This window comes from Electrophorus electricus, chromosome 6 (genome assembly GCF_041902795.1).
Source record: "Electrophorus electricus isolate QZ-2024a chromosome 6, ASM4190279v1, whole genome shotgun sequence".
In the NCBI taxonomy this organism is placed as follows: domain Eukaryota; kingdom Metazoa; phylum Chordata; class Actinopteri; order Gymnotiformes; family Gymnotidae; genus Electrophorus; species Electrophorus electricus.
Window position 1 is genome coordinate 32,532,056 of NC_137502.1, and position 25,037 is coordinate 32,557,092.

General features: G+C 49.6%; 1 protein-coding gene across 4 annotated transcripts in view; it reads right to left on the reverse strand.

The window, feature by feature from the left end:
* The window catches only part of tanc2a (tetratricopeptide repeat, ankyrin repeat and coiled-coil containing 2a), a 101,136-nt gene extending 81,246 nt beyond the window's left edge, over positions 1-19,890 (reverse strand). For 3 of the 4 annotated variants that reach the window (XM_081716545.1, XM_081716549.1, XM_081716543.1), the window contains exon 1: positions 19,280-19,890. The gene's annotated coding sequence lies outside the window, so the exon portion shown is untranslated. Of the gene's footprint in view, positions 1-12,396; positions 12,494-19,279 lie in introns of those variants that run through there. The other variant, XM_081716544.1, reaches the window with a different exon arrangement.
* Between the last annotated feature and the right edge of the window lie 5,147 nt (positions 19,891-25,037).

Below are 25,037 nucleotides of genomic sequence, written 5' to 3' on the forward strand. Positions count from 1 at the left end.
CAGCGGCTGTGGAAAGCCGCAGGGACCTTGACAGAAAAGGCCACAGAGTGGCATTTGTGAAGAGCTACTAAGGGGCAGGACAGAAAAGGAAAAACCTCGGATCAGCGGAGTCTTTTATGCAATTAATTTCTTAGTCATGAGCACCTTTGTCAGTTTCTAACAATAGAGGCGAGAAGATAAAGCCTTGGCCATGTGCCAGGGTACTCTGAGGGTGGGTGAGTGAAGATGGAAGATTCAATTCCTCAGGGATGGGGGGGTTATTCCACTGAAGGGTAATCAGTCTGCTACAGACAAACACAGGCCTTAGCTGACAGACAGAAGAGAGGACGTGAAATAGGGAAGTGGGATTCAGGCAAACCCTCAGCCCCCGGAGCAGATAAATCTTGATTAGAACCTTTTGAGGGGAGGAGCGACTGCTAGGAGCCAGTGGCAACATGTGCTCAGATGGGGTAGGAACCTGAAAAAAGCTCGCAATGCCTCCCAGGGTGAAGTACACCGTACTGAAACCAGAAGCCACGGTCACGATGACAACCTGACAAATATGGTACTAGTCTGAGACCAGCATGCCCTTAAGATGGTAAACGTCCTTGAGTTTGAGAAGCGCGCTATATAAATGCAACTAACAGTAACAATAATAACAACAACAACATCCATCACCCCTTCATCGAATGAAAGCAGCATCCAGTTCAATATTCTGACTGTGTGCTTTTGGAAAACTGGAACTTGATCCGTTTAATATGGCAATCAAATATCCACATATGTTACTATTTCTTTAAAAAACATAATCAAAGCTTACTATCTTAGCACGTCTACTGTGAACTCTGAACGTTTCTCCGACGGCAGAGTCTAGCGTGAATAAAAAACAACCGTCGAGCGAGCCACTCTGAAGTGTGAAACCGCAAGCTTACCTGTAGTACAATCGCGAGCATCAAAACTAGCGCACATCTCTCAGAAAGGTGCCACTCTCCACGGTAGCAGCTCTGCAACCCAGCTAGTGCTTGGAAAAAGCATCGTGCATTAGAAGAGCCAAGCCCGTCAGATCTGAAACACTACGCCACGGAGATCTCAGCAGAATGCAATTCCTCTTTTCATAAAGGTCAGTACAATCGTATTGCCTTTCATTGACAAACAGCAGAACAGCAGACAGTCTGTGCGAGATGTCTAGATTCGAACAAACGCGCTGCAGAAGAGGGGTAGGAACACACACCTCCCCCGGCCCGCCCGGCACACTGCTGCTAGACACGATCCATAGTGCCTGAAGCTAGTTACATTCGTCATCCCATCATGAAAAAAACAGCATTCAATTTGTTGCTCAAGCCAATCCACTCACTCACACACACACACACACACACACACACACACACACACACACACACACACACACACACACACACACACGCTATGGCATCATGGCTTCAAACGCAACCCGATCTGCCCTCTCTCCTCCTAGACAACTCCTTCTGTACTGCAGGTCCAGTCTTGGTGAGGTCAACGCCGAGTCAGCAGGCCAGACTGGGCCAGCTTTGTCAATGCCACACAATGAAAACAGGCCAAAGATTGTCAAGGAGAAAGTGAAACGCCGTTATCTCTCCCCAAGATTATTGGGATTCTGGAGTGGACCAAGGATTGAGCCTAGGGGGACTCCAAGATGAAGCGTCCATCGTGGAGACCCTGAATGGCCACAATATCTGGAAGAGGCAAGTTCAACCAGTCATTTCCCAGTTCTTTAGTTCTGCACCCAATTTCCCCAGTTCCCAGGTCATGCACATGACTAATAATTGCAATTGTTAATCTGTAAATTAAAAACAGACAGAAAGCATCATAAGCAGAATTTCCGGTGTCAAGCAGAACTCCTGGGTTCCATCACATCCACGCTTGCTCTTCCGAAGGGATTATCCATGATGAAGAAACAACTACATAAGCAATTGCAAACCACCGTGCCATCTCTAGGGGGTTGGCAAAATTTTGTTTGTGGCTTGAAGTGCATTTTATGCCCTCGAGAAAGACCATCATTACACTGTCAGGAGAGCACCGTCATCCTAGACTGCCAATTCGTACAATAACACAAAGCACACAGAACATGCTCGCCGTCTTGGCAACAGAACAAGCGAGAACAGGAGGCAGGAAGCAAACTTAATTACTGTTAACAAAGAAAACATCCCGACGACGGGAGGGGCCAGCCCGAGAGTGAAACTCCGATCCCTCATACCCCCTTGCGGCACATGGAAACTGTCACAGTGCTCAAATTTAAAAAAGCCATTTCTTACTCTGACCATTTTGTTCTTGGAAGTGAAGGTTGAACGTGGCATGGTAAAAAAAACCACTACAACTTTAGTACTGACATTTAAGTACTACTGACTTATCATTCTGAGCACTTGACATTTTATGCTCTTATCATCCTCTTCTTGGGGACTGACCACTTGAGAAGGGATGGATGTACGGGCTGAACTAAACAGTAGCCAAAAAAACGTTCTGAAGGTGTTATTTGTTTTCCTGTGCTCAGTAACTATTAGAAAAGATGGTTCCTCGAGTATTTACTTCCGTATTAAAAACTATCCAGCCCCCGAAGCTCAAATCTCTGTCAAGTGGTGCTGCTGGCGAGATGATTGGAATGAAGTAGCTGCTGTTAAGAGACCGGAGAAGAGAAAGCTCTTTACATCGTGACCCGTAAACCGTGTTCACATCGGAAGGAAAGCAGAGGTCATTTGAGGGTTCCACTTATTGTGGGGAAAAAAAGGCAACGGAATGAATGACCCTCTTTCCGGAGAATCATGAAAGGAATGCCACGGGGTACGTGTAAAAAAAAAAGCACCAGCACGACACGAATTTGCTGGCTGTGGATCTGGAATGTGTAGGAAATTAGCTAAGACAATGAGATAAAGGACTTGGAACAGAGATGCCAACGGCACTAAAATTAGCCTCCCCTAACCCAGTCCCACCCCTGCCTCTTCCCAAATCCCCTCCTTCATTATATCGGCTACAACACTTCTGCCAATGCTGCACCACCTGACCGGAGTGTTGAAATTTCACGCCTGCCTGTGCGCGGCGGTGCGGGGCCGCGCGCCGCTTCGCCCGCTCCCCGTGTGCCGCAGGAGGTTAAAGGCTGACGTTAACGAAGGCGCGGAGGGGTCCGGGCCGCCTGCGTCCACACTCGACCCCAGGGTCGGCTCTTCCGGGCGTGACCGGGGGAGGGGAGGGGTGGAAGAAGGCTGCAGCGCGTTGATCTGTAGAAGCAGAGAGGTCAGAGGGAAGGTGGAGCAGAAGCGCAGCAAAGCTCACGCCTGGAAAGATCGTCGGAGGAAAACGGTCCGCTGCAGCCACCTTTAACCCCGTTACACAGCCTAATTCCTGTCCTAATTCCGATCCACGGTACCAGCTCAGTTTTGGGGATACAAGTCATTTTTTCTGCGGGGCTGAATAGATTGACGATTTTTATATTTTCATTCTTCTTTGCAAAAAAAAACAGAAACAAAAGAAAAACAAAAAACGCAGGATTTTTTTAAAACACTATTTTACTATACAGATTTACTTGATATAAATCTGAAGTTAAAGGAAGGTAACACTAGTCAAAGTAATGCATCTTACTGAAACTAGCACACTGTAAATGCTTAAAACCCAAGGCCCGAAATAACCTGAAATCAACGCCTTCGTTTCAACCCTTCGAGAGAAGCTAATGGAAGCAACAGGCAACGTGAGCGTGTATGGGAATGAGAGAAGGGGTAACTGTGCACCGCACATAACGCCACTGAGATCAAGCGGCGTGCTTTGGTAATCCACGTCGGCTGAAACAAATCCCGTTACGCGCGTCCAGTGAATCCCATTATGATGAGGAATGGTTTGGCGCATCTGGAAACGCCATTGCGAAGAGTACATGGACACAGAACACGAGTTCATCATTCCAAACGCGGTCTGTGCACGTTGGCTACTAGAATTACCTGGTCACAAAGTAAAAAATGGTCAATTAAAATAAGAAAAAAAGCGTTATTGTGTGTTGGAAATCTTGGATCTTCTGTACAACCACAAAGATCCAAACAGAGAAACAGGAGAAGCAGTGGCACATGGAGGTAATAATAAATGCTTCATCCAGCCATTATTTCTTGGGGGCTGCCTGGGGTGAGATCCTTGGCAGGAAACACTATGATTTATTTGGTCGTCTAAGCCATGTTTTCCAAACCGTTCTTGCCTCATCACCAAAACCAAAGCTACTGCTGCTATTGTGTTTGCCTGGGAGAACCTGAGACGTGCTCCCCTCCCAGGTACGCGAGGACAAGCTCGGCATACAGGAATCCGACTAAACTTGTATGGTTTTGTCACTACCGGCATGTGGACGGCAGGGAGTCAAAATAGCAGCCTGTGCCCGCAGTGGCCCGCACAGGGAGCAGACAGCGACCCGGCCGCGTGAATCCAGGCATCATGTCACTGCTGCTCATTACGGTACCAAAGCCGCTGAAAGTGCACTCCACTGTCCCCTCACCTATTGATGTTCTCCGCTACAGGGCAATGAGTCAGTGGAGATGCCGAGTAATTGTTTAGATAACTTTTGCAATGAGGATATGAGTCATAAGGTAAACATTCGCCCAAAAACGTGACCAAGCAAGCCGTGAATAACCTGTGGGATGTGACCGCGCGAGCTGTAGTCGGCATCTGTTGGGAAAGGTCAGTCCCGGTTCAAGCATTGGGTCAAGTCAGATCAGCCAACGAAGCAAAACTCTCTCCACGCGCACTTGCTGGCACATGGTAGGCAGGGTTTCCAAGTTATCAATTTCGTTCAACTTGTGAAAGTTTCTCTTAAAAAGGCAGATGAAACCAGTAACCGCTTGCCACAATGGAGAGTCATGAACGCATGGCTGGATACCCTTGTTTCCAAACAGCTGAGCCACTGCGACGCCCGTCTAGCTGACATGACCAGTAATGACCCTACGATGGCGGCAGCTCAGCTGCTGAGTGTATCTTACAAGAGTGCCCCAGTGTCTGAGCAGTTTACTGGAGTGGAAAACACGAGACGTGCTTTTCTAGAGCTCAATTAAGAACTCATTTGCATATCAATTACCCACCGACATAGCCTGACGTATGAACTCTGACTCTGAATGAGTTTTGGTCACAGTGACTTGATGCTAATAACATGTACAAACAAAAGAGATTAATACCAATGAGCATTGGTTCACAAGGCTTATGATTCATGACGCATCACTGTTATTATTATTATTATTATTATTATTATTATTATTATTAACTGCAATAAATATTTCTAAAACACAAACGTTATAACTAACTTTTTTTTTCAGTGTGATTTATGGTTTATTTATTGTCTGAGATTGATCAGTACACTCCACATGTATAATACAAATTATTAAGTCATTCATCCTCTCCTAACTGGGGCTACTGTCCTTTTGCATGTGTAATAAATGACACTTATGAAATCCCAGGGAGTGTGTGTAAGCAAATAAACAACACAAACCATGAACTCCCTCCAGCAGTGAGTGTCTGGCTTCACATGGACTTCATATACTCAGCGGGATTTCTGCTGTGAACATTTGTGAATAGTGTAAGCCCAAAATTCAAAGACCCCCTTTGGGTCAGACGCACAGCTCAGAACGGCCACGACGCTACGGCAAGCCAAGAGGAACCAAACTGCCTTCGCCTTGCACGAAAGGAGGGCAAGGAAGCAGAGGAGCCGTGGATGGGCGTGTCGGCCGTCTGACAGGGAGTGTAACCTTCAGCGCAGGGATGGCACTGACCCAGTGGCGAGGTGACCAGTGTCATGACCATGGCTGCCTCGTATACTGGGAGGAACGCCTGTCTAAACAAGCCCCGACAGCAAATGGCGTCCTTGGTGAAGCTCAACGGGATGAAGCTTTTTTTTCCCGTGGAGACCTGAGCGGCATCTGAAATGTTTCGGTACCAGCAATGATGCCACGTATAAAAAACTTAACACCACCAGCAGTGTAACACAAAATACGTATGACAATATCTTCTGTTTTTAGCTCTCGACTTCCTCTGACAATAAAACAAAAGGATGTGAGTAAAATGCAACCATAAGGAAAAGCAAAGCGGGTCCCGCTACTTTAGTAGCTGTCCTGCTCCGTCTGATGTAGTGTTAGCTGGTGTAGCACCTCTGACGTTCTCCTCTGTAATCAGCCTCTGCAGTGCTGCGTCAGCGCAGCGCGTTTAGCACAGGATGGTGAGGAGAAAATGGCACAGCTAAGAGCCAATCACACGTATCGTTAAGATGACAGGGGGCTTGCTTCTGTAACTGCTCCGCGCTGGGTTTGGGCTGAGTTTGGACGTTTTAGTACGTTATATATCCAGGAACTCATCACAGTCACAGGTGAATATAAAGCTGTTAGGCTTGATTGATGGTACTGGCGTGTTTCAGCAAGGTAGTGAAAGTTCAGTCTGCAGCCCGACTAGTGATGACGAAGGAGCAGACTGCAGAATGGGAGGATGGCAGTGGACTGCAAAGGCACTCACAACCCAAACCTGCTCCTTCCTCCCTCAGCTCCTCCCTCTCTCCCTCTCTCCCTCCCCCCCCCACCTTCCACACCCCTCACACAGACCCCCTCGCTCTCCTGCGGAGCGCCGGACGCTGGGCCGGAGGGCCGGAGGGTATTTTCAGTCACGGGCACGTGCTGAAACAGTAGACAGCTCTGTGCCCTAGCAAGGACGAAGGTCGGCCACCGCGGCGGGGCGGGCGAAGAGCACGCAGGAGGAGGAGGAAGAGGAGGAAGAGGAGGAGGAATAAAGGATGCTTGGAAACAGGTCCGGCTGCAGCCGTGTCCCGGGAAGCTCAGACCACGCTCCTCCACCTCTACGGAATACCTGTGTGTCTTTGCGCACTAATTATTCAGTACGTACTGACCTATGACTCATTAAGGTCATCGGGAGGCTTGTGTCAGTGTTCCACCTTAGCCTGTTTACTCCTGTGTCATCATCATAACATGTCAACAAAAAGAATCCAGAAGCTTCTCCTTTACAAGGATACCAACGATTCAGACTGGTGATGATGGTATTTTTTAGCAGTCTTAGAACAGAGATTTAATTCCACCTTCACTTCGGCTACCAGTAATGGTGCGACTCTCCTCCACCACACCGTAATGCCAATGGAAAACACCACCAAGGATGGAACATACAGAAGAGCCAGAGTGGAACAGACGATGAAAGCAAAACGTTATGCCCCGTCCAAGCTTCCTGGTCCTGTAACCCTACGAGCATGACGGTTATGACTTAGGTCTGCTGCACACATGATCCACGCTGGTCTGTTCTGTGTAGGTGAACTGACCGTCACATTCTGCAGTGCAGCTGCGGCTCATGGGTGTCACATGATGAACTGTCCCCCTGAGGGAAAGGGGAGGGGCCTAACTGCTGGACTCTGTCGAGCCTCTCCACATGTTGTTTATGTTGGTGGATACCAATATACATACATACATACACATATACACATAGACATACATACATACACATATACACATTCACACATCCCTACATATACATAGACATACCTACATACACATATACACATCCACACACACATACATATACATACACATAGACATACCTACATACACATATACACATCCACACACACATACATATACATATACATACACATAGACATACCTACATACACATATACACATCCACACACACATACATATACATATACATACACATAGACATACCTACATACACATATACACATCCACACACACATACATATACATATACACACATAGACATACCTACATACACATATACACATACACACATCCACACACACATAAATATAGATACATATACATACACATACATACACACATACATACACATATACATATATACATACACACACATATACACATAGACACATCCATCCATTCATACATATACACAAACATTCACACAAAGACACACACACACACACATATACATACACATATACACAGACACATCCACATACATGCATACATACATACATACACATATACACAGACACATCAACATACATACATACACACACACACACACACACCCATCCATCCATACACAGACACACACACACACACACACCCATCCATCCTTACACATATACATACACACACACACACACACAAAAACATACACATATATACATAGACATACAAACATACACACACAGTTTTATGAGAACAATGTGCCTGAAAATATGGAAGTGGCTGTTTACAAGAGAGTCCTTGTTCATTGCCTAAGTCTCTCTAAGTCTCTCTCTCTCTCTCTCTCTCTCTCTCTCTCTCTCTCTCTCCCTCCCTCCCTCCCTCTTCTCTATCCTTTTCCCTGTGCCCTTCACTCTGCTTTTCCACAATGAGAACTCAGCTACGGCGGCGGCGTTTTTCCGATCATGACCCACTCAGGGGCAGTGCAGGGGCAGGGGTGGGCAGGGGGCGCTCGGGACCCTCTCCATCACGCCGCAACGACCACACCACGGCGCCACCAGGGACAGGGGTCTGGCAGAATGCCGAGATGGGACCTCAGGACAGGTCCAGACGGAGGGCTGACGCTCTGGAGAGCAGATGTGCAGAAGAGCTCAGCGGCGCGGGATCCCGCGGGCAGCAGTGCGTACACAGCAGCGGGACGCCGAGCAGGATGGCAGGACTGGGCCACACTCCTCACTCCCACATGCGCTTCAGAATTCACTTCCTCTCTCTCGCAGTCGTTCTCCCGCACCGACGCTCTCTGTACTCACACTTTTCTCCATTTCTTTGTTCCTGTCTCTCTCTCTGTGTGTGTGTGTGTGTGTGTGTGTGTGTGTGTAAGCACACAGCACTGGTGCAGCTATTAAACCAGCACAACTGTCTCTCTCAGTAAATGTTGGGGATGCACCAGAGACCGAGAGGAGGAGGAGAAGGCGGAGACGTTGTGGGGGAGGGGGAGAGGAGGAGACGGTGTGGGGGAGGGGGAGAGCAGGAGAGGGGGTTGTTTAAAACAGATTCCAGGAAGCTGTTAGCCTGCAACAACATAATGACTTATCAAGTGGAGCAAGTGGACTGGTATGATCTTATCATACAATCTCACACACACGCACTCGCTCGCACACACAACGCACTCGCGCACGCATACACACACAAGCCCTCGCTCACACACAGGGGAGCACTGCACACACATCAGAAGTGTGTCCAAACGTCAACACAGCCACGCACCAGGCAAGATTACACGAACCAAAGAGCCCGACGGATGAACCGAACAGCCAGCGTGCACGATCCTCCTCGCTAACAAAGGCTATTTGTTGGAGCGATTGTTGCACAACAAGAAGAACGACATGACAAACCAGTAATTCTAAAATGTGAATGAACTCCATTGTGCAGCGCCAGCTCAGCTAGCGCAGGAGAGGACGAGCAACCGTCCATGATTGGCGCGCTGGACCAGATGTCCCGGTGCTGTTCGCTTCCGGACTGCTCGGGGCGCTGGTCTCGTCACGCTCGTTAAAGGGAGTGAGGAGTGTGGCTGGACGTCGCCGCCGTGGGGTCCCTGACCAGACGCAGAGCGCGAGCGAACCTGTGGTCTCGGCGCACGTGCTCGGCCCAGAGCCTGTTAGAGAGCGTGAGCCCAGTAGACTCTGGGGGGTTGGGAGGAGACCAAGGAGCAGGGATAAGAGGCTTCCCCTTCCACACCACAACCTTGCAGGGCTGTGTGGAGTTCTGTGTCCGTGAGAACGCCCCGGCGACCCTGGCCGAGTCGCTGTCGAGTCGCTTCCCTGGGAAAGATCAATGCTGATTACGACCCAGGAGGTCCAGAGCAGTCTCGCCATCTCAACCCAACAGATGATCACGAACAGGAACAGTCATCACAAGGAGGTTGCCACGGCGACTTGAAGCTTTAGCTCTTGCCATCTCCTGCAGTCTTTCTCCACATCGTCACAACGCCCGGGTATCACCCCACCCGCGCATCCTCACGCCCTCTGACCCCCAGCTCTCTCTAACACACTTCCCTGTTACTCTCTCCTGTCAGCCCCTGAGAAATATCCCCGACTACAGTAACTTCCCTCTGGAAATATCCACAACTCCACTAACACACACACACACACACACGCACTCTCCTTCTCTCTCATCTCCTCCCTCTGTAAATATTCTCCACTCAACTCTTCCTCCTCTTAAGCAGTAGTAACCAGACAGGGACTCCCTCCTGAAACAAACCCTCGTGCTGCCCCACTGCACCCCGCTACACCCCACACCGGCTCTCTGAATGCCGCGTGCTCCCGTGACTTGATGTGACGTGTCTGTTACTTTGATCTCGCAATAACATTACAGTCACGTCTTGGCAAACTAAACAAAAAGAAGGAACAGTTTCCGTGTTTCCTCACGCGCTGTGTACTTATGCGTGCGATCCGATCACCAAGGAAACTGCAGGGAAATGTGCTCAGCTTGGCATGCCCAGTTCTGCTTCAGTGATGTCATCGGTGCTGCAGCTCTGGCACGCATGCCGCATGACCTCATCGCTCACCCGTCCGGCGAGGCGAAGGGGCTGGGATAAGGCCGCGTGGGATTAGGCATACATATACACATATACAAATACATCTGGGTGTGTGTGTGTGTGTGTTTGTTTAATATGAAGCGCTTGCACAGTGGATGAAAGACCTCTGTCTGAAACCTCTGTCCTGTTTCTCTGTAAACTTTCTGTACTGTTTCCTCCTCCCCAAAAACACACGGTTCTCCCACTAGCTGTTCACTGACTCACAGTTTAATTATCCTGGGGTTAAGAGCCCTGTGCCAACTCAGGACTTTAACGACTCATTACTGTCTGTTCGTTGTTTGAGACACAACCAGAACGCTGGGATGCGGAAGGGAAGCCGGCTCTCGGAGCGTCGGCAGCGTCGGCGGCCGCCGGAAGAGGATTCCGCCGGCGGAGGCCCAGCGTGGGGCTCTCCTCATTAAGGCCGTCCCGGACGAGCCGGGAGGAGCGCGGCCAGCGCACGACGGCAGGCGGTGGGGGCGTGTCCAGCCACACCGCAGTGCCCACGGCCAAGGCCGAGGCCAGCGAGTGTGTGGATTCGCACGCCACCACAGGTCGCAACGTCGGTGCCGCCTGTCTAGCGTTACCACGTCACCACTCAGTTATAACTCAGCGTTAGCCTGCTGTAGCCGAAAGCATTTCGGACGCCGACGCGGTGCACGGCAGTCAGCGCTGAGTCCACAGCGCTCGTTAGCATCCGCTGTCTTACATTAGCGCGAGCAGCCCTGTCAGAGAAGACGAACACCAGGCTATGCTGTCTCTTCCCAGCTGAGGCTCCAGCAAAGAGGCTGTAAATCAGACATCCGAGGGCCCCTCACACGGCAGGGGCCATGGTCTGTTTGAGGATCCCACCGCTCTGAGGGTCAGCCACTCTACACAGGAACCAGATGGGAGACACTAAGAGAGAGATTCCTCTGCTGTCTGCTCAGGAATAAGGAATTCCCATCATGCCTGCTGGCGTCTTCACGAGGTTTAGAAGGGAACTGTGTTTCCTCACTCTTTTTCTGTTTTAAGAGGGGGGTCCTTTTCTGTCCTTGGTGGATTTAGCTACGCTTCTTCTAAAATGGATGGTGAACACAGACATGCCGTGTAAGTCAGGTTTCAAAAAGGTATTTAAAAAATGCAAAGGAAGTCCCGTGCGCGGATTGTTCCGTACACGGACATGCGGAGAGGACTGGAGGGCATGGATACGGGACTCTACCTGAAAGTGTTACTCCATCGGAATGAGGGAGACGCGCCGGAATAATTACGGAAGTGCGGGATTTATTTAGGTTGTTTCGCAAAGGTTATGACAGCTAAACAGCTGACCTGAGTGACTCCGACGTGAAGAGACGTTGCTGTCAGCAACCCGTCCCTGGACACAGCAGTTGGTAAATTAGAGCTAATAAATAAAGAATCCTGGGAATAAATAGCCACATGACAGAAAACACTCAGTAATTAAACAGAGAAATGCACGCGTGCACACACACACACACACACACACACACACACACACACACACACACACACATAATGAAGCCATCAGGCAGAAATCAGGTAGAACCAGCAAAAGTCCTGCTCGATTGGCTCCAGGCTGCCACACCCCCAACATTCTCTCCATGTTTAACACGCTCAACCACACCCCAGCACAGCTAACATGTCCTGAGGTCAGTGGGGTCAGGAGTTGCCGGACAATAGCCCAACAATGAAAGAGAGGACGAGTGAATGTGAGAGAGAGCGAGAGAGAGAGAAAGAGAGAGAGAAAAGCCTGCAGTCTGCTGCTGGTACTCTGAAGCCTGTGTGTTGGTGTAAACACAGAAGTCAAATGGCCCATGAAGGTCGCTGCTCCCCTAGCTGAAGTCAGTCCGGTCTGATGACTCAGTTAACCCTCCACACACACACTAGCAGAACTTACATCAACTGTCCAATGCTGACCTGTTATGAAATGCACTTGGATTTGCAAGATGTCATCAAGCTTTGGTTCCCCGTCGTCTCACGCAATTTAGGTGAACTGGAGAATATTTCAGTTGACAAGCTAATAAGAGAAACAAATCAGTAAAATGTGATTAGTTAGCAATTTCGGCGTGAAAGTGAGCCCCTGGTCTGTCAGGATTGTGGTAACATGCGCAGCAATATTACATATCATTAGTCGCACCTATAGAAGTCGTACTGTAGACGGACGACGCCATCATGTCATGTTACCGGTGGTAAACAAGCTGAAACATGGGGAAGTAAGGCAGGCTGGTCCGTGCCACGACTCCTCTCTGACCCCCGCCCTCACACACAAGGACAGAAGGATGGAGGGACATGCCACGAGACGTCCAGCTGAACATCTCACCTGCTGCTGGCGCAATACCAGCAGCAAACAGTGCAAGAAACACTCTGAACTCTGCATAACGGCTGCGGACTAGTGAGTGTGTGTGTGTGTGTGTGTGTGTGTGTGTGTGTGTGCGAGCGAGCGAGAGAGAGAGAGAGAGAGAGAAAAGACCAAGAGATAGAGATTTAAGAGCCATCAGATTGAATCCAAATGTCCTGGTAGCATTCTCCATTTGAGCTGGCACGAGAAAGCTTGGAGCACTGCAACAGAGAGTAACTCAGCCGCACACACACGCGCGCGAAACATGCCCGTGCGTGCGCGCGCGTATAAAAGTGACTGGTAGCCTTGGGGAAAATATCACCTTGAATAACCCAAGCAGACAAACTGGTTGTGGTAGACCCAATCTGTGTGCAGTGTGTAGAATAGACCACATGCCTAACCCCCCCCCACCAAATGCCCTGAGCACAGGAGAAAGAGGGCAATAACATGCATTAGTGGTGCAATAAGAATCCTGTTTCCTTTATGCCTGCTAGTTGCTGCCAATGACATGGTTCTTATCATCATGTAAGCATGTAACCGCCGGCCATGGTCGCGTAGCTCTTTCTCTTTGTTCTGTTCCCTTTTAACCGTAGTAACTGACTGTAAATCCTTCCAAAAGCACCAATCAGAGACAGCGTGACCGAGGCGGCCAGGTGCTGGAGTCTGGCATGAACACTGCAGCCTACATCTCACATCACTAACCGACCGCTTACATTTACAAGTCAGATCCATTAGGCAAATACAGCATGCAAATGAGGAGGCGTGGCCAGGAGAGTGGCGCTCATCTGGTCACCTCTCCTGGATAACAGGAAGGAAAGGACAGGAGAGACTGCTTCCTCGTAACGGCTCTAAGGAGGACTAACGGGATACTGGAGCGTATACTCGGAGCAGCGGAGCAGACATTACGGACGAGCTTGGCCATAGTTCGCTAACTTGCCACAGATGTCCTGTGTTACACTGTGATGTACAGTGGGGTAGGACACACAATAGCCCAAGCTGCTATTGTTCTTTCATGTTCAAAGCAATATTCCAGCTGGAAGGATTCTTACAGTTTTGTAGCATCATTCACCATCAGCAATTTCACGCCATTCTTCCCCTCCAGTCCAGGATCCCCGGCCAGGCAAACACGTCCTTGTGTTTTATGTTAGTTTATTTTCGTTCTGCTCTGTTCTATGGAATGACTGTGTTGTGAGCTGAAACGGTACCAAAAACTGTGCGCTAGCTGACTGGGAACCCTGGGGACCGCACTCAGAGGCTCACGCGAGGAACACGGTGGCTCACGCGGGGAACCTCTGGGTCTTCTTGCAACAGGCAGTGTGTGAAACCACAAAACCGCAAGAGAGCAACAGGTTGAGTCCACACACCTTTCTGGAGTCTTTATTGTTAATAAATTTCATTATTAATACTGGGATTTCTGGAACTTGGCTCACTGGGAGCCTTCGGCGCAGGAATTCTGCAGGGTATGGGCAGGATACGTCCTACAGCTCGTCATCTTAACTACACCCCATGCTCCCTCCACATTTAAGGTCCCATTGAGCTGACAGGGCAAACACTGATCTGAGATCAGCTTTTTGCCTCTTAGTCCAGCCACTGGTCACACAGACGCCAGTTATCAGCCCTGTCATTACAGACTGTTATTAGGCAGGGCTGCGTGCCACTGTCAAGTAATTAAATATGGCCCACAGGAATGTACCAGAAAAAAGGGGAAAAAGAGAAAAACAAAAGCCCCTCTCATCATCCCCCCCCCCCCCACACACACACTTTGGTCTCTTCCATGCCATGCAGACACTGGTAGGCCTGTGAAATAGGGGTGTGTGTATGTAGAGAGGGGGTTGACCCGCGCATTCCCCCAGCGATGGGAGGATAAGGTCTGGCTTTAGCTGGGGCCCACCTGTGCTCTCAGGTATGTGCGGGTCCAGGGATCATGTTCTCCTATCCGGAGCTTTCCGGAACAACTGCAGGGAGCCTGACCCTAGATGAGCCATCTGTGCCAGCAGCATCGGCGGGGCAAAAAACGCCACAAATAACCCCCCAAAATAACGCCTCAGCACGAGACACTGCAGCCACTAGGACCCCTGAAAGACGACACGCACCTGGGGCCGGCCTCCCTTTACGATGTTTTCCTTCATTTTCATCGGGGCGGGGTGGGGGTGGGGGGGAGTCTTAGCCGATTAAAAGTGATCGGCACATCCGACGGTAATCGGCTCACTCGTCAGACCCGCGTGGGATTTGCGAGGCTGCGTGACGACCTGCCACCCTGAGACAAAGCTCTTGCCAATCACACAACGGCCTTGATGAGTAACACTGCTTGATAACGAAACCCCTCAGCTGGATCGCCACAGACGAGCCGTCCGATGGAATACATCCACTTCTCCCTTTCACTCACTACTTTCAGGGGCTTAAAGTGTGGTAACAAAGGCTGCCCAGTGATGTTTCGGTAATTGTAAGTAAAGATATCCATGTGAAGCAACTGAACAAATAGAAACATTGTGCAGGAAAAGGGCAAGCAGAATGATGCTTTCTTCCAACCATCACTGTCAGTAAATTCAGAAACTGCTGAGGTGCACCAACACACCAGTGTGCTCAGGCCAAGATGCTCTGCCCAATTCTAGAACCATATCAAGAGCTCGAGGACTATTCTAGAATTCATGATGCTATTCTAGACTATTCTAAAAAAAGCCTTGTTTCTCAAAGGGTTAAAGTCACCAGGGTCTGGCGAGCATGTGTGTAGCTAACCCCCGACCTGAAGCTCTTGGACACACTGTATGTGGCGTGTCATTATCAGCTCAAATGCCCTCTAGCCCCATCGCCTCCAGGGGCTAGCGTTAGCTAACAATAGCCATAAAAACCTCGCGCGCGCACACACACACACACACACACACACACACACACACGAAGACCTGTTTCCTCCAGTTTCAGATTACTACACATGCACACCTGGCACAAAACTCCACAAGCGAGTTTTGTGACAGAAATCTAGCAATACGGTCTCAACTTCTGAATACATGACAGCGAAAAGTATTCAACCATCACTGCTCAAATGATTTTTCCTCCCCAGCAGGGAGGACGGCTGTAACACTCTACCTGATTTAACCGATGAAGCCCCATGGCTGCAAAATGCAGACAAAATATATTGCACGTAAGATAAATCTTGGATCACGTGAATGCCATGGCTGGGCGACACACCCACGGAAAGCTTATCTGAGAGGCCAGGCTGCTCACAGCACACAATAAAAAAGTTGGTGATTTGTAAGGGGGCTAATATTGCACCCCTCGGCCATATCAATATTGCAAAAGCCGATATTGCTACAATGATTAACAAACAATATACCGCGAAGGCCTAATCTGAACAAAGCAGAGCTGCCGCAGTCCGTAACCGGGAGGCATAAACCCAGCTCGGCCGGGCCATACACACATGCCTTGTCGGGTACATACTCTGTTGTAGCCAAGCTCGGGGGCTTCTGACCCGCAACAGCGGCTCGCCAGGGCTGTGGCGGACAGCCGCTGTACGCTTAGAGAATGCAGGCAAACAGTAAAAGCGAGGAGAGAGCGAGGTGGCTCGCCCCCACGGGGAGCAAAAGCTGCTTCATAGAACCACTCGCGCTAAAGATCAACACCTGGCATGCTTGCTTAGGTGGTGGCTCGTTCCCCTGGCAACACCCCCGCATCCCTCCCCACGGTCCCTGACACCAATAACTGCTGGATAAAGGTGCTACACGCTGGATCCTTTAGAACAACAGAAAGAGTCAGATTATCAAAACCAACGGTCTTAGGTTTCACACGGAGCCTGGCAGCCCCTGACGTAACGCTAGAAATCGTCCGTGGCGCGGGCGCGGGAATCCTCACAGGCTGCGAGGGCGCAGGGAGCAGCGTCTCCTGGAGAGGGTGCGGAAGTGGGCTTCAGCAAAGGTCGCTGGGAAGCTATCCGCGATCAGTACCGCAGAGTACTGTCATGGGTCTCTTGAGCTTGAGCTCATGCAACTCTGGGAATTTCTGGATCATTAATATTACAATATTCTCCTTGATTCTACTTGTTTCATCACTAGTGACCCCTGCCATTGGGTGGCTAGCTACAGTAACCAGAGGTGTTACTTTTACATGTGTGATGTCATAACATTGCTTAATTCTTTGTAGCATATGAAACATCAGACAGGACGCGAACGTGTAGGGTTTGCTGCTGCTTACGGATAATACGGCAAAAACTATTTTTTCTGGAGACAGTAACAATACGACGAAGAAACGGACGAAGGCGACCACGGAACAGACCCGGCTTGTGTCGGTTCTGACGTAACACGCGCCGTCTGGAGAACAGCAGTGGGGAAAGCCGCATGAGCGCACAGGCCCTGTACGTTCACGCAGAATCTCCAACGCTTTGCCTCGGCGCTCAACGGCTGCCAGCCACGTGCCGCGTGCGCCAGCCTTCAGCATGACCCCAAGCGTAATCGACACCTTTTGTTAGGAGTGAAAAAGCTGCCATTGTTACATCTCAGAAAGGAGTCACGTGACACCCCGCACACCTGTCCCTGGACTCGGGGGAGATTAAGACGGGAGGATTCGAGACACACATGAACGTGCCGCTTTGGTTTTCCGTGCACACACCGGCTCCAGGTTCAAGCCTGAACGCAAACGTTCCGCGAAGATATATTCAAGTCACGTCAACCATGTCAGAAGCTCCTCAGACCTCACGCTGACCTTCTTCTCAAGTTAAACTTCACTCACCTCAGGGTTTTAAATGCCCTGCTGAAGTAAACATGCCTGTTGAAAACATGTCCTGTTCTCCACTCTATGAGCAGATGTCCTCCTGTTTTACTGGTGTTTAGCTAAACACCCTCAGGGCTATTCATCCTAAGAGGATAGCTGCCACCCCACCCCACCCCATCCAGCCCCAACCCCACCCCCGCACAAACACACACCATCTAACAGAGGCACTGAGTCAATTTAATGTGCTAAATTATGATTAGGTAATTTCCTCAGCCGACACCCCCACACAAGAACAAATCACTCATGTTGATGTGTCTGTCTGTGTGTGTGTGTGTGTGTGTGTGTGTGTCTCTCTCTCTCTCTGTCTCTCTCTCTCTCACACGCACACACACACAGCTGAAGCGATTTTCTCTCAAGTGCTGCAATCAAGCCTCCCCAGCCCCATGTCTGGTCCCCCTCGTCACCTCCATGGCAGTCTGCGCTGTATTTATTACAGCAGTTAAGAGGACCCTGCTCTACCTCACTGTTCTTAAGTGAGAACCAGCTGATATTTAGTCTGGGGTTAGTCCGCATCTGAGCCGAGCCGGGACTAGACCCACTGCGGACACGGTTACGACACTTACGGAGCCTGAGCCGCTGCAGAAGAATGAAACGTGCTCATGATTAGGGCAAGACTTCATTCACTGTACCGGCAGCCTCTCCGACATAAGCGCACGTTTCGCTGTAAATAGATAAATATATGAAAACTACTAAACCTTCCCAAAACACTGCTGCTTTAGATAGACAAAGAAGGGCTGTGAAAGAGTATAGCACGTAAACAACAACATTAGACTCACACGTGCAACCTTGAAACGAAAGCTCGAGTATCGCTTTACTGATGGAGACCCAAAAAGCGTTAAGGTTATTCTGGGGGTCTTAAGGCACTATTCTGAGGGGCTGAAGGCCAAGCCGGGGCTTTGAGCTACATCGGAAAACTAGAACCCAGATCTCTGTGTGGAACCAATCTAATTATCTAATAGATCATTAGTCATTCGTAACACTTCCGAGCGCGATGTTTTCGGTTCCGTAGTAGTTCCGTTAAACTATGCGGTGATCATTGAGGTCGCGAGCAGGACACGCCACGACGCGGTGCAGCACTTCAATGGAAACTGCAAAGGCTTAAATCAAAGGCGCTGCACAACAGCGGCGAGACGCCTGCACGTCTTAACCAGTAACCAGTCGCATTAACGTGCCAGTCCAGTCCGGTAAACCTAACGTCAACTAGGTCATTCGACAACGTATAAGACTCGGAGCACAAGAACTCGTCTGTCTGTTCACGTTTCCAAGCATATCTTGAGGATGTTTCGTATCGTATCAATAGACAGTTCATCTGTGAGCAAGTAAAATGGTGCACGTTAAAACGTGCATATCTGTGTTAATAACAATAGCTTGCGATCAGGATTTGCGTACAAGGTGCAGGTACAGTTGACGCTAGTGAGAGCCTGCCGTGCCAACAAACGGAGTCGTTTTACTCTTGAGCGAAACAGCAAAAATAAAACGAGATACACGCCTGTGTGGCAGCGGTATGGTTTCTTCATCAAAATTAAGCAACAGTACGTTGCATCCAACGATGCAATGGAGCAGCGGCACTCCGTGCACCTGGAGAACGAGATCGGACGCGCGACGCCGCCGCCGTTTGTTTACAACGTTGTTGCAATGTTTATATCTTCAAAACAGCGCGCATCCCACACGTCCCCCGCCCAGAAGACGGGACAGACCTACCTTCGCGCGCCCTATCCACGAGTTCGGACCCACGGTCGGGAACGGACCGCCCTCGCGGCGCTACACTGAGTCCAAGACTCCCGGAACAGCTGGGAAGCGCGAGGCGTCCCGGCCGAGCGCTCGGCTCGCTCTGCTGCTCCTCCTCCTCCCTCTTGCTCGAGCGCGAGACGTAATTCCTGAGACGTGGAGGAGCCGAAGGTTTGGGACGCGATGTGTGGAGACGTTTAATAACGCGGACCCGCCGGATCTGCGCGCTAGAGGAGAGGGGGGCTGGCAAGGCACGCGTCGACCACCTCGCGTCGGTCGGGACCCGTGTGAAGGCAGTGGACGTCGACGGCTCGCCAACAGCGCTCGGTGGGCGGGGATTACACTGGATTATTCATGATGGGCGGGAATTACACTGGATTATTCATGATGGGCGGGGTTAACACGGGATTATTCATGATGGGCGGGTCTGCTTGCGGTTGCCCTAAAGCCGAGACCCGGCAGGTGATGTAAGATATGTTTGATACAGTTCATTGGAATGAGTCTGAACACTCCTACTTTACAGACTGTCGTTAGCGCCTAATAAATCACGTGTAAACATTAGCCGGCTCATTTCGGATGTTGGGTTTGAGTGCGTTTTTGTGACGTCTGCACAAGGTATCTACTAAACTCATTATCTCTCCTGTTCCTGTTGTCACACGTCTCCGGGAATTCCGCGAGTCCTCCGTGCCAAGACGTCTAGTTTAGAGACGGCTCATATTTTCCTATATAATAAAACCCTTCTGCTTTCCCCTCCTACAATAATAAGAGTGTAGAGATATTATATGTACACCACAGTGCTGATGTAAAATTGATTTGAAATCATACACTGGTGGACTTTTATAGTGGTGGATTATTATTATTATTATGATTTTTAAAACAAATTGTTTCAATGGAGTGTTTTGTTTTTAGTGAGCAGCCAGTGAACGGAGAGAAGAAGAATCATTTTTCACTGCCAAATCCATATTCACGAAGGGCAAGAGGATCAGATCAACTCAAGACATCAGATCTCACAAAGGAAACGTACGAGGCCCTATCAGAGTATTCCTCATCACCTCCATCTGACATGGATCAGACAGAACTAAAGACTAGACACCATCCATCTGTTGTCGTCTGCTTTCACCTGGATCCGATCCTCCTGAGGAAGGCTCTCCATGCACCACGCCGGAGATCTACATCTGATGCACATGGCATCTCTCTGGGCAGAGATGTTGTTGAAGAATTCCAAAAATAGGAATTGTTTTCAGGATGCAGAATCCTGAACACTGCCCAGCGGTCTCCGGCTCACCACTGACGTTTTGTCTGCTTTTGCTAAACAATGTCTGAGGAGAGCAGCCCTAGAGCACATCTGGCCATCTTTAGTACAAGCGCAAAATGACCAGTTGCGCACAAAAACAATGGTTCCATTCTCGCAGGCCAACCTTCATACTCGCGAACGGCACAACACAAAGATGGACGTGGGTGCGTCCAACAGTGGTCGTCGCTGTCAAACGTTTAACAGAGGCTGTGTAGATATGGAGCTTGCATGAGAGTAAGTGAATGGGGTTATCTGTGTATGGAGTCGTAGCCTGCTCCGAAATACATCCTGCCCAGATGGTGCCTCCTGGCAGCAAGAGCTCCTGGCATGTCTGACGCATCAGACGAAGCATTAACAGAAAGGGGGAAAAAACAGCCAATCATGAAAAGATTCGATCTCCTGTGGTTAAGTGCCAACATTTAATTGACTGGGAGTCTAACAGCGTTGATTGATATATCATCTGGATAGGTTTGCTCGCGGAAGCGTTGGGACGTCACTCATAGCGGAGCGGCCAGCGAAACGAATGAGCGTACGAAGTCCCATACAAACCCATTTCCTATCAAATATCCTGCATCGGAGCAGATCAAAGCTCTCCCAGTGTGGAGCTGTTTTCCCGTATGCCACCGTGAAGATGGGATGTGCATAATTAGGTGTTCTGTGACACAAGCCTGCCAAGTGAACACACAGAGTGGCCCCTGACACGCTTGCTGGTGCCGAGATATCCGGCAGTCGGTTTTCAACAGGCCAGTCACGTCCAGGAGCCGTGCCATCTGTGACTCACTCAACCCCACCCCGCCCCAGCTGCTGCTGCGCCATCGAATGTGCTGTCTCAGGGTGTCCGGATCGACAACCGTCGATTTCCCGCCAAACATCTCAGATTATGAGTAGCCCCGTGACATCTCTGCGAGCCCACCGAGCCACTGAGCTCTTCTGCCTCTCGTCTTACTGCGTGTGGACCGTCCGCTCACCACCACTGACCAATTACCCAGCATGCTCGCCTCTCACCAGTGTCTCCGGAGTCCTTGTCTGCGTGGCGATGTTTTCTAGATTATTCACTGGCCCATTCATACTGCAGATGGTACCGTGTGAAGTATGTGGCACAAATAAGAATTCGTTTTGATGAATAATTCAGTGCGAACGGGTACGGTCTACTCCATTTTCCTTTCTTTGTGCAACCTTGTGCTCGGTGGCTTATTGTGGGAGGTTGATTTATGGTACCCAGCACCTGGTGGGCCATAAATACAGACCAGCCAAGCGTTGCAGAAAAGAAGAACAAAGGAAGGTGTTAAACAAAACTGCTAATGCTGTGTGTGTCACCCGGCACGACATCGCCATGTTTGATAAACAAGTAGACATCCACAGTTATTGTAAACACAAACACATAATATAGAAGTGCGATGATGATGTTTCACGAGAGTGGCTTTTTCTTTCATTGATCTGTGTTTTGTTCTTTTCGTGCTCTGTGTGTGTCTTGGGTAGACTGTGGCTAAGGTGGAGACTATGGGTGGAAACTCCCGGGGATCTCACGTCCAGTGTAAAGGCTACCTGCCAGAGGTCCCACAGGCAGGCGTTCCATCACCGTCGCTGTCTGTAACACATCTCAGGCTTTGGGGACCTGCTGCCATGCTACCTAGCAACCCTGTAACGCCGTCTGTGGCTGGTTCTTTCTTAAGGGAATCACCAGTTGTGCGTGTCTCCCACCGGGTGTCTTTCTTGCCATACACAGAAATAGCGCACGCAGTGTGGCACATCCGACACACCGTGAGCGGGCGCACAAACGCAGGTGCGGTGGGCTGGTTGCTTGCTCCTCTGATCGCGGGAACAGTTTTAGGTTGCAGTGGAGCATGGGGGCCCTGACGCCCATGTTATTAACCTCCCGGGGTCCAGGAAGCTGGAGCGATCCAGGTTCTCGGCTGAGTCGGGTCCCTCAGGATGCTGGCGGTGCAATGTTCTAAATTGGATTTCCTTCATGCCCCACCGCCTGGTGCCTGCTCCACCCCTGCTGAGGATCTACGGGGGCCGCCTATCTATCCATCAGACCCCGGTCATCTGGCTGCGAGGGGCAGAAGCCATGGAGTGACCTACCTTCCGGCCTGCCACTGGGAAAGCAAAAAAAAATTTTTTTCTTCCTCGTGAGTCTCAGAAGTCCCACGATGGTGGCTGGTATGTGGTGTAAGGGTGATGACTCTAATCAGCTCCTTTCCGGGGTGTCGTTAATGATGGCTTGCAGCAGCTTCATGCTGAGAAATGAGGTAGTTCAGCGTGAAATGTGAGTTCAGCTACCCGGTGGGTGGCCAGTTTATCACACAGTGGCCTTTTAGCTGATGAGCACTGCCCACTCAAAAACACCAGACCAGGCAACCAGTACCATGCCTTAGTTTGTGGGACGTGCCCTCACCAAAAAAGAACAACTCCCAGAGCCGAGGCTTTCCGTGGGTAAGAAGTGCTGGGTTCCATCAGCCACAGTCCCCAAACACCTTATCAGCAGTCATTTAATTATGTTAAGATTGTGAACAGTGAGTGAAAGAGGGTGGAACGGCTGATCCACGATCAGTTTTGTTTTCTGCCCATAGCAACGTCACCAGCACCACCATCAACACCGTCAACACCACCACCACCACCACCAGCAGCCTCCGATTGAATTACACTGCCTTGTCTGCCTGATCTTCTTACACCTACTGTGTGTGTGTGTGTGTGAGATACACCTCTTACACTGTGTTTGTGTGTGTGTGTGTGTGTGTGTGTAGGGATAGGTGAGGGGAATTTGATCAATACATGTCAGACAAATGACAAATATTGCGTCAAGAGCCTGTATGGGAACTATGCATGCGGCGTAGTTGTAATTTCAGTTACCAAAGTAAAATGTCTTCCCTGGGCAATGAAAACACATCAATAAGTGGATCAATTATGTAAATGATTATTGAATGACTATGTTTGTGCCCTGATCACTGAACCAATATCACTCATACTTCTCTGAGGGTAGCAGAGGTGCTATGGAGAGGCACAAGGCTTTCCAGAGATGTCTGCGTATTTACTGCAAGAAGAGAAGTGAGTGTCCCAGAGACCTGCTGCATCTGCCCGGCCGTGAAGGGCAAACAAATCTGTAATCACCAAGGTGCCTTTGACCCAATATTTCCTCTAAATGACCCAAGTGTGTGAGTGTGTGTGTGTGTGTGTGTGTGTGAGTGTGTGTGTGTGTGTGTGTGTGTGTGTGTGTGTGTGAGTGTGTGTGTGTGTGTGTGAGTGTGTGTGTGTGTGTGTGTGTGTGTGTGTGTGAGTGTGTGTGTGTGTGAGTGTGTGTGTGTGGGTGTGTGTGTGTGTGTGTGTGTGTGTGTGAGTGTGTGTGTGTGTGTGTGTGTGTGTGTGTGTGTGTGTGAGTGTGTGTGTGTGTGAGTGTGTGTGTGTGTGTGTGTGGGTGTGGGTGTGTGTGTGTGTGTGTGTGTGTGTGTGTGTGTGTGTGTGTGTGTGTGTGAGTGTGTGTGTGTGTGAGTGTGTGTGTGTGTGTGTGTGTGTGTGGGTGTGTGTGTGTGTGTGTGTGTGTGTGTGTGTGTGTGTGGGTGTGGGAGGGGGAGGAGGACGGTATGATTATGGATGGTTCCTCCACATAGTCTTCCTCACATAGCAACAGGAAAAGAAGGCTTTGCAACTGGTTGCTAAGGACCAAAGTGGAGGCGAGACCCCCGTCGAGCTTCCGTGCCAACCAAAGGAATTCCCTCCTGGCATACGGCTATGGGGTTGCCATGGTGACCCTTTGGAGGCGACGGAACAGAGGATTGGGATGCGTGAGTGTGTCTTTTATGGGGGTGTAGGAGTGTTTTTTTCAAAACTGGAAACAAACCACAGATTTCCACACTAACTCCTGTGGTGACTGTATCAATGTGTTTTGCTTTTTTTTTTTTTTTTTTTTTTTTTTGCAATATGATTTCTTTTTCGGTTGGAAAAATAATAATGCTCTGTATAAGGCAGAAAGAAAGAGAAATCAAAACTGGCTAAAGAATGTACTTTGCGAAACTGGATCTACTGGGGACGTTCTAAACCGCCACAAGGCAAGATTGGATTTGTCGCCAGAGTGACTGTGGCTGAAATCGAAAGTCTTCACTGCCCTCTGCTGGCCACGAATCGAATATCAGTTAAACGTCGACGGCCGCTGAGGGGGTTTCCATCACTCCCGGTCCTGGGTAATCTTAATGACCAGTCAGGACGTTTTACAATGTATCACCAAGGCTTTACACTACCCAGTACAATGATCCTACCATAACTACTAGTAATATCTATAAATAGCAGACACTTGTCTTCATTTCAGACTGTTTCAGTCCAAACTGCATTGACCATGACATCACACATTGAGGAATGAACCCACAAGAAAACAGTGAAAATGAGTGAGTGAGAGTCACGAGGCAGCATTACCATACATGGACATGTCTAAAACCTAACATC